This window comes from Dermochelys coriacea, chromosome 16 (assembly GCF_009764565.3).
Source record: "Dermochelys coriacea isolate rDerCor1 chromosome 16, rDerCor1.pri.v4, whole genome shotgun sequence".
NCBI classification, from domain to species: domain Eukaryota; kingdom Metazoa; phylum Chordata; order Testudines; family Dermochelyidae; genus Dermochelys; species Dermochelys coriacea.
Genome location: NC_050083.1, coordinates 4,814,381 through 4,824,608, shown reverse-complemented (window position 1 = coordinate 4,824,608; position 10,228 = coordinate 4,814,381). Strand labels below are relative to the sequence as shown.

The window sequence follows — 10,228 nt, the reverse complement described above, 5'->3', positions numbered from 1 at the left end:
GCTATGAATAAAGACAAAAGATTGTTTCAGTATAACAGAGTGTAGGGAAAGGCATTCTGGATCCATTCACTGAGGAAATCCCTTAAGGAGAAGGTGGGCCTTTCATGAATAATGGGATCCTGATGCTTGTGAAACCAGCCAGCTGTGCCATGGACTGGACTTTGCGGGGAAAGACAACTCTATTAGATAGCAAAGGTAACTATTGATAAGTGTAGACCCAGGTTTGCATTTTATTATTTTGTGCTGGAACCAGTAGTTTCCCCCTCGCTGTCCCTCAGTTCTAGTGAACTCTCTATTCTTTGTTAAGAACATAAGAACGTCTATACTGGGTCAGACCAATGGTTCATCTTCCGACAGTGGCCAATACCAGGTGCTTCAGAGGCAAAACACAACAGGCAATTGTTGAGTGATCCATCTCCTGCTGTCCACTCCCAGCTTCTGGCAGTTAAAGGCTGTGGACATCCAGAGCATGGGGTTGTGCCCCTGGCCGTCTTAGCTAACAGCCATTGATGGACCTATATTCCATGAACTTATCTATTCTTTTTTGAGCCCTGTTACAGTTTTGGCCTTCACAGCATCCTGTGGCAACGAGTTCCACAAGTTGACTGTGTGTTGTGAAACAAACCTATTTTTGTTTTATTATAAGTGCTCCCAAGTGCTGTGTGGTTTACAGGTAAAGCTGGTAGACTGAGGGAGAAGAGGGACTATGGGGCCATTGTAAAAGGGGTCTGGAGAGCTGGGGGGATAAGGCCATGGAATACCCCACTGAGATGTCTTCTAGGATGCTTAAGAATGGTGCAGGTGCAGGGCCAGTGCTGTTGTCAGGGGTGGAACCCTATGTGGAAGTCCCTGAGACTCAGTGATGTCTAACATTGTCTGCAAGGACTTGATATCCCAGCCATAAGGGAGAGCAAACCCATTCTGCTGATAGAGAGGCACCAGGAAACCCTGCCATCCTGGCTCATTTGTGTGTTTGGAAAGCAAAGGAAATGTTGGTGCCATATGACAGGGCTTTCTGTGGCACCAGAAACCTAGGCAGTCAGGCTGGCAGCACTGATCCAGAGAAGGATCTCTCTCACTGTCCTGCAAACTGTTGTGCCCCTCACAACCCACTTCACAATGTGCCACTGCCTGGCTGTGGACAAAGACCCACAGCGAGAGACTCCAAAGGAGCGTACATGCAGGAGACTGGAAATGCTGTGGGACCCCCACTTTGTATAAATGACTAGCTGTTACCTTTGTGGCATGAATTGTATTTCTGATGTCAGGAATGTGCAGCGATAACGGAGACAGACAAAGCTGTGTGAAAGGCAGGGAATTTGGTTCCTGAAATGAGTGACAGCTCTCTGGCCAGAGAAGTAACAGGACTTGGGCGTAGTGTCCATAGACACAGATTCCAAGGCCAGAAGGGACCACTGATCTCTAGTCTGACCTCCTGTGTAACACAGGCCAGAGACCTGCCCTGAATTAATTCCTTTGGAACTAGAGCAGAGCTTTTAGACAAACATCCAATCTGGATTTAAAAATTGCCAGCAATGGAGAACCCACCATGGCCCTTGGTGAGCTGTTCCAAGGATGCCCTATTTCCACTCTGATGGGACAGGGATCTTCATTCGCTGCACTGGCCACAAAGGGATTCTGTGCTCCCTTATTTCTAGCTTGCAGACAGCAGAGGGAACAACTTGCGTGCACCTTGTCACTGCGGATGGTCTGTCTAAATCCTGGCCTGGATCAGACACTAATAGAACAGGTTGATGACTGTAGTAAGCTTACATTCCACTCTGCTCGGTTTCACTCCATCATTCCTATTCATACAAACACAATGGAGAAGGGGACTGGGACTGCACCCGCCCTCAGCCAGACACTAGAGAGAGGGAGGGAGTAGCCATGCACAGGCACTGGAGAGCAGCTAGACCCCCAGACTTCCCCTTATCAGCTCACAGCAATCTTTTATACTTCCCCCATCACTGAAGTTCCTATGTATGTTTGCACTGCTGGGGCTGGTTAGGACATGCCCTTAGGAGCCTGCAACATTGCACCATTGTGCTGAAACATCATCATACACTGATATAACATCCACAGCCAGAAGGTTATAGGCTTTTTCTTTGGTAGGAGTGGCCTGAAAACTACACAGAAAAGACCCCTGTTCTGTCTTGCAGCCAGGGACAGCGGAGCAGGGCCCGAGGCCCTGGGCAAGGGCCCTGAGCTTCAGGCCGGGGGCAGCGGAGCGGGGCCTGGGGCCCTGTGCTGTGGTGGGGTGGCAGAGTAGGGCTCCATCTTACTTGCAGTATCACCCTTTTAAATTTTATCTCAAGCTCAAGGCAGCTCTGAGGGACTTGTGTATCAGCCTTTCCAGCTGCTCAGAGCAAGGGGAAGGGAGGAAAGTGTAGTTCCTCCTTTCTGCTTCCTCCCTCAGCAGCTGTGATGGGGAGCAGAGGAATCCTTCACTTCTTCCTCTCTATGTGGCCCCTGTCCCTTCTCCTCTTTTTAAAGCTCCTCTCTCTAATTTTCAGGGCAGTTTTCTCTGGAGTGGTCTTAGACGACAGAGGTTGAAAGCTACGGTCTTTACCTACCCCCAAACTAACCCTGCCCTTAGTCTCACCTCAATCCATCCCGACGAGCTGCATGTCTTCAAGGCCCTCGGTTCCTTGGCTCTGCAGAGCAGGGTCACCGAGCTGGGTGACACCAGAACAGCACTGAGCTCAGGCATCAGGAAAGAGGAAACCACTACTCCCCACAGCGCTCTGCTGAGGGCGTGAGATAAAGTCCCCCTGCCCTTCCTGGAGCGCTAGACAAGCAGGCAAAGAATGCAAATCATGCATAAACAAAAATCTCCACTGACCAGTTCCTGGAAAAGCACCTCCAGCCTGTGCTGTGCTGGGGAAAGGGGCCAAGGTGCAGTATCTGGCCCTGCTCTGCTTCCCAGTGCTTCTGCTGCAATGTACTCTGCAGCATTTTAACACAATGTATTTCCCCCAAAGAGAGCTTACTGGTGCCCGCACCTCTGGCTACATCCGGCTCTCTGCAGACAAATGGGCCAGGCTGCCCTGGGACTGCACTAAACTGCACCCGATTCAAAGTTTGGCCTCTCAAGGTGCAGTCTGCTCTAAATATGAATGCACCAGCCAGCCGGGCTGTCCCAGGGCTGCCTGGCTCTCGGGAACAGCCCCAGCCTTGGTCTCCTAACTCTGCCATCTGCCCCTCACGCTGAGCTTGTTGCTCACCTCACTGCACGAATGGACCCTTGCGCTGTTTGTCCTAGTCAGGAAGCTAGAGCTCGTGCAGAACGTGGCTACCTGCCTGTTAGCAGAACTCAGCCCCAGGGGGCATATTAACATCAGTTCTCCAGGAACATCGCTGGCTTCCTCTTTGATTGTAGGGGTTCGCTTTTGTTGAGCCCCAGGCCATTGACAGATGGTGTTCTGCATGCTTCCGCAGGGGCTGTTCCTAAGTACCCTGAGTGCGGGGGGTTGGACACTCCACTGGTACATTCAGCAGTGCTGAGGCCCCCCACATGCCGCAGGTGTCTCAGATTCACAGGCACAGCACAACCAGAGGGGGGAAGTTAGGATATCCAGACACCAGTCACACCATGGCTACTCTGCACATCACACACTCTGGAACCCCGCTCTGCACTTGGGGGTGGAGACTGAGGGAGAAAGGATCACCCGGGTAGTGAGAGGGAGCGCAGGACTGGGGGGAGAGCAAGGATGCATCCAGGGTTTTGCAGCTCCTGATAGGAGGTGTTCCAACCCGTGCACTGCAGCACCCCACCCCACATGCCATGGGGACAGCGCATAAAGTAACCGAGGGAGAGGACAAGGAGGGTGAGGCTGCCCCTGGCTCAAAGACAAAGGACAGGCCGATACTTTCCAAACACAACTAGGAGACAATGAAGAGCTCCCTTGGCCTCACTGAGGTGCAGATCAGCCAGCGGCACGGGCTCACCCCAGAACCCTGGGGGAGCTGTATGATAAGCTGAATGGGAACCTGGAAATGATGATGCATTAGCCATGCCCTGCCAGGGTTACCACCATTCTGGGCATGTGGCCCACTGGGTCCTTCCCAAGGACCATGGGGTGCCATTGGAGTCAGTTTCTGTCCCTCGCTGCCTCGAGGGCTTACTCGGTGCCCTAGTGAGGAGGGCAATGCAATGCCTCATAGACAGAAAGAAGCCATTGGAGATGATGCAGGAAGTCTACAAGACAGCCCACTTTCCCTCAGTGACAGGCGAGGACACACATCTCCCTGCGGTCCCAGTGTGGCCAGTGCTGCCTTCAGACACAAACTCTCTGAATACATGCCCTGAGGAGCACGGATCCAGCAGCCCTCCCAGGGCACAACTGACAACAATATGTGGCAACCCAGGTGCCCAGAGATGGGAAAGGTGCCCATGGGATCTGACTATGTATTTGGCTCAAAGGGGCACTATAAGTTGGACCTATCTTCGTGGTTCCTCTCTGTAAGAAGTTGTGCTCTAAAGGGGGTGACTGTAGGGCATGGGAGTTCACAGCTGTATCTTCCCCAAGGGAAATCGACCTGCAACAGTCTCGGTACAGCAGCCAGGAGGGTCCACGATGAGCCATATACTGTGGGGCTGAGCCCTGGCCAGGGAGAGCTACCTGTCAGATATCCAGGAATGAATTAGAAATGGTGCCTCAGGTACTAGGCCTGAGGAGATCATCTATTGGACTGCCCCCAGCTGGCCAAGCTAGGGACTTTTTTTTATCATCTTTAGCTAAGTAACTGTTTTAAGACACCGTCTATGGCATCTACAACTGTTCCTTAACTGCCAGGTCTAGTAAATGATTCATGCACTTCAGCTGTGGGTTAGAGCACATACCAGCATCCACAAGGAATAGTGCCTCTCAGGCTATCAGCTGAAGTGCATCCAGTTCTTGGCCCTGGATTGTTGTGTTCATGGTTTTTAGAAAAAAGAAAAGGAGTACTTGTGGCACCTTAGAGACTAACAAATTTATTAGAGCATAAGCTTTCGTGAGCTACAGCTCACTTCAGTGAGCTAGAGGCATGTAGGTAGGAATAGCGGTCAGTAGGTTTCTGATATAGGGTGGTGGTTATGTGACCATCGCTTATTAGCACTGTAGTGTCCAGGAAGTGGATCTCTTGTGTGGACTGGTCCAGGCTGAGGTTGATGGTGGGATGGAAATTGTTGAAATCATGGTGGAATTCCTCAAGGGCTTCTTTTCCATGGGTCCAGATGATGAAGATGTCATCAATGTAGCGCAAGTAGAGGAGGGGCATGAGGGGACAAGAGCTGAGGAAGCGTTGTTCTAAGTCAGCCATAAAAATGTTGGCATACTGTGGGGCCATGCGGGTACCCATCGCAGTGCCGCTGATTTGAAGGTATACATTGTCCCCAAATGTGAAATAGTTATGGGTGAGGACAAAGTCACAAAGTTCAGCCACCAGGTTAGCCGTGACATTATCGGGGATACTGTTCCTGACGGCTTGTAGTCCATCTTTGTGTGGAATGTTGGTGTAGAGGCTTCTACATCCATAGTGGCTAGGATGGTGTTTTTAGGAAGATCACCAATGGATTGTAGTTTCCTCAGGAAGTCAGTGGTGTCTCGAAGATAGCTGGGAGTGCTGGTAACGTAGGGCCTGAGGAGGGAGTCTACATAGCCAGACAATCCTGCTGTCAGGGTGCCAATGCCTGAGATGATGGGGCGTCCAGGATTTCCAGGTTTATGGATCTTGGGTAGTAGATAGAATACCCCAGGTTGGGGTTCTAGGGGTGTGTCTGTGCAGATTTGTTCTTGTGCTTTTTCAGGGAGTTTCTTGAGCAAATGCTGTAGTTTCTTTTGGTAACTCTCAGTGGGATCAGAGGGTAATGGCTTGTAGAAAGTGGTGTTGGAGAGCTGCCTAGTAGCCTCTTGTTCATACTCCGACCTATTCATGATGACGACAGCACCTCCTTTGTCAGTCTTTTTGCTTATGATGTCAGAGTTGTTTCTGAGGCTATGGATGGCATTGTGTTCTGCACGGCTGAGGTTATGGGGCAAGTGATGCTGCTTTTCCAGAATTTCAGCCCGTGCACGTCGGTGGAAGCACTCTATGTAGAAGTCCAGTCTGCTGTTTCAACCTTCAGGAGGAGTCCACCCAGAATCCTTCTTTTTGTAGTGTTGGTAGGAAGGTCTCTGTGGGTTAATATGTTGGTCAGAGGTGTGTTGGAAATATTCCTTGAGTCGGAGACATCGAAAATAGGATTCTAGGTCACCACAGAACTGTATCATGTTCATGGGGGTGGAGGGGCAAAAGGAGAGGCCCCGAGATAGGACAGATTCTTCTGCTGGGTTAAGAGGATAGTTGGATAGATTAACAATATTGCTGGGTGGGTTATGGGAACCACTGTTGTGGCCCCTTGTGGCATGTAGTAGTTTGGATAGCTTAGTGTCCTTTTTCTTTTGTAGAGAAGCAAAGTGTATGTTGTAAATGGCTTGTCTAGTTTTTTTAAAGTCCAGCCACGAGGAAGTTTGTGTGGAAGGGGCCACAACAGTGGTTCCCGTAACCCACCCAGCAATATTGTTAATCCAATATCCAACTATCCTCTTAACCCAGCAGAAGAATCTGTTGGCCCTCCAGGGCACTGACAACTGGAACATGCAGGGTGATGTAACTAGACCCTGGCCTAGTCTAAGGTGGAAGAATCATGTGATTTCACCCTGAGACTGTCAAGGGCCAGAGGCTGAACACTGGAGACAAGAAAAGAGGCAAAGGTGCAGCTAGCTCTGTAACCAAAACCAGGTACCTACGCTGTGATCAAGTCACCTCTTAACCTTCTTTCTGACAAGCTAAACAGACCAGAATCCTTTAGCCAGGCAGGTTTTCCAGACCTTGATTATTCTTGGGGCTCTTCTCTAAACTCTTTCCAAATTATCAACGTTATTTTTGAAGTGTGTCCAACAGAGTACCCAGTAAGAGTCTCCATTAATGCTGTTTAGGGGCATCTATAGCACCTCTGGGCTACTGCTGCTCACTAGTGCTCTGCTTGTACACCTAAAGAATAGTATTTTGGGGTCTTAAACACCTCACTGCACTGTGAGCTCATAATGAGTTCATTTGCAACATGATCTCTAATGACCTTTTTGAATCGCTGCTTTCCAAATTACAGCCCCTTGCACTATAAGTGTGACCTACCTTCGTAGTTCCTCTCTAAGATGGTGGATTCTCCATTCCTTGGAATTTTTAAATCAAGATTGTCTGTATTTTTAAAAGATATGCTCTAGCTCAGTCCCTGAGCTCTCCCTGACACTGTTTAGGAAGGCAACAAGCTTATCCTTGGTATCAAAAAGATTGAGAAACACTGCTGTAGCTCAACCAGAATATATGGACTCAATGCAGGAATTGCTGGGCGAGCTTCTCTAGCTTGTGTTATGCAGGCGGGGAGACTAGACAATTATCCCTTTTGGTCTTAACATCTATTAATCTCTTCCAGTAATGGTCTCATGAATGCTTATAAAGAGAGCTGAAGTATCACGTGATTCCGCACTGAGATAGGGAACGGCAAGAAGCTGAACACCTGAAGTGGGTGCATTCAGAGAGCAGAAAGGACCAAAAGGTCAACTTGCCCCATAAGCATGGCAATTAATGTGGAACCCGTCTGCCAGGTGGAAGTTACAACAACAAGGGTCTGGTTCAATATCCAGGGGCTCTTCTTAACATTACAAAACAAACCTGGCTTGAGCCCCTGCACTTATACTCCCCCACCCCCATCTCTAGGAGGCAGTACTTCCCCCACTACAAACATTGAGTCCATGTACGAAAGAAAACTTTTATCATGAGAAGAAACCACAGCATGAATTTGGGGAAACACTGCAACAATGAGTTGAAATTACACAAACAGTAAGTAACACAGCTGCCCCAGAGTATCTTGTGCAATGCCCTTGGCCTCAGTTTCCCACCTTGAGCTGTGAAAGTCCAAGGGATAAATGTCTCTAACATGCCACTCCCCTTTCTTTCTGCTGTACCACACTCACAGTTTGGTGTCTGAGGCCAGCAATGTCCCAGAGTCCAGGGTTGGGTCGTTCTCCAGTCCCGGAGGGGGGTAGGGATGGCTGAGTGACTCCTTCACCTCTGCTCCCTGCTGTCACTGCGGCCTCAGCCACTGCTTGTCACTGTCCCTGCTGCTGCTGGCCATTGCTGTAATGCTGTGTCTGAGGCCCCACCGCTTTGCCTGGTGGGGAACCGCTCTGGTCCTGCCTCATCTTTTTACTGAAACCCTGTCTCTGTACCATGTCAAAGGCTCAACCCCTAAATCAGTTATTTCAGCTTTAGTGATCAATGAGGTTAAAGTTAGGCTGACCCCTCAATAAGGGCATGCTAAGGACACTTCTGCTGCCTTTTATTCATACAGGAAGAACATCTATTACCCTGCATTCAATACTAAAGTAAATTTTAACCCAAAACAGCCAAAATTGATCACTTACAGGAAAGCAGGTCTGTCTGCTGGTCACCTAGGCAGAGTGGCTGTGGCTATGCAAACAGTCTACTTCTGAGGTCTTTTCCCTTAGTTCATCACTAGATGTCAGGGGAGAGCTCATTCAAACCCTGATGACACATACTGAACAAGGGACTCTTCTGCGGTCAAAGCGGCAAAGTCTTGCCCTGCAGACTCTGCGATGTTGCATTTTGTATGGACTTGCAGAGCACCAGTTAACACAGTGAAAAATACAATCCCTTCCTTCCAAGGGTTTGACCTATTAACTAGAAAGCTCAGTAGATTTCAAACCCAGAACTGCCAGGCTGAGGACACCTCCAGGCTGCCAACCAGCAGCGGCTGCCTGCTTATGCTCACTACACACAACCTACAGCACCACCGCCGGCACACACTCCAAGGAGTCCCACTGCAAGTGGTCTGAGAGGCAGTAGCCTCATGGCTCCTTGCTCTACATAAACCCAAGTGGTGTTCCAGGAAGCAGGGGCCAGCAACATGTCCGTACACAGACACAAGTGTGCGTGGTAAAAATTGAGGTCTGTGGTAATTTTTCAAGAAATGTTAAATGACCAAATGACATAACCCACCCCCTGCAATGTCCGTCACTAAGCACAGTAACTTTGTCAAGTGTCCATCACGCAACCTGGTGCCAACCCCTGCCAAGAAGTGTTTAGGTAACAGGATGGATTTTCTGTAGGTGCCCGATCATTCCTGCTCTTCAACATCAGCTTGATTTGGACCTTGCCTCCTGACCTGGCACTTGAAACACAACTCAATCTCTGATCCTGAAGATCAATCCCTGCGTGGAACTTGATGACAAACTTTGCTCCACTTTGCTCAGCCTCAGGTTTGACTCTGCCCTTGTCAGGATTCTGACAGTTTGCCTGGACCACCTTAGCCCAGGGTGAAGATCTACCCAGTGGGAACATGGAGGCAATGGGCGACTTCCTACTCAGCATGCCCTAGACGATACTGGAGATGCCAGAATGGGCTGACCACTCCAGGGGGAATGCCTCACGCTGCAAGCCCCAGTATTGCAGCTTGCAACAGAGAACCAAGCACTGCACAGGCAATCTGCCCAGCTCCATGATGAAAAGGTGGCACTGTGGGCCCAACTGGAACAGCACACCGCAGATAACCCACTGCCAGGAAAGCAGGAGACCCAGCTATGGAACAAAAACACTGCACTCCAGACATACACTGCAGCTACGCACACAGACCTGGGGCCACCAGTTCCCCTCCCAGAATGTTTTAATGGGGATCACCAAAAATTCAGGGTGTTTCTTAACCAATGCTGACTGCAGTTTCTGCTCCATCTCCCCGGTCCTATCACACCAAAATAGGACTCGTTAAAGATGAGAGATGCATTGGACTGGACCTCTCTCATGCTTGAATGAGGCAGCCTGATGCTAACTGAATAGAATGCCTTCCTCCAGGCATTTTGTGCTCGACGATCCCTACAGAGCCCACTCTGTCAAGAGCGGGGACCAGCCTCCTCCTGTGCGGCGTATGTTCAGTGACGAGTCTCTTCCACTGAGTGGAACAAAGCGGCCCAGCTCTACCAGTTCTGAGGGGACTATGCGAGGAGATTAAGGATGAGCTAGCTCATGTGGAGGCCCTGACCAACATAGACACCTTTGTCAACCTTGTCATACACATCAACAATAGGCTCCAAGAGCAACGTGAGGAAAGGAAGGGGTCTAGGCCACCACCTGACCAGCACCCCTTGGTACCGGTCTCTAACCTGGGCCCCACACTCATGCAGCCTGACAC

General features: G+C 49.9%; 1 protein-coding gene across 6 annotated transcripts in view; it reads right to left on the bottom strand.

The window, feature by feature from the left end:
* Nucleotides 1–2,875, bottom strand: part of TOR4A (torsin family 4 member A) — a 37,336-nt gene extending 34,461 nt beyond the window's left edge. For 5 of the 6 annotated variants that reach the window (XM_043498674.1, XM_043498675.1, XM_043498672.1 and 2 more), the window contains exon 1: nt 2,603–2,874. The gene's annotated coding sequence lies outside the window, so the exon portion shown is untranslated. Of the gene's footprint in view, nt 1–2,602 lie in introns of all 6 variants that reach the window. The other variant, XM_038374609.2, reaches the window with a different exon arrangement.
* Between the last annotated feature and the right edge of the window lie 7,353 nt (nt 2,876–10,228).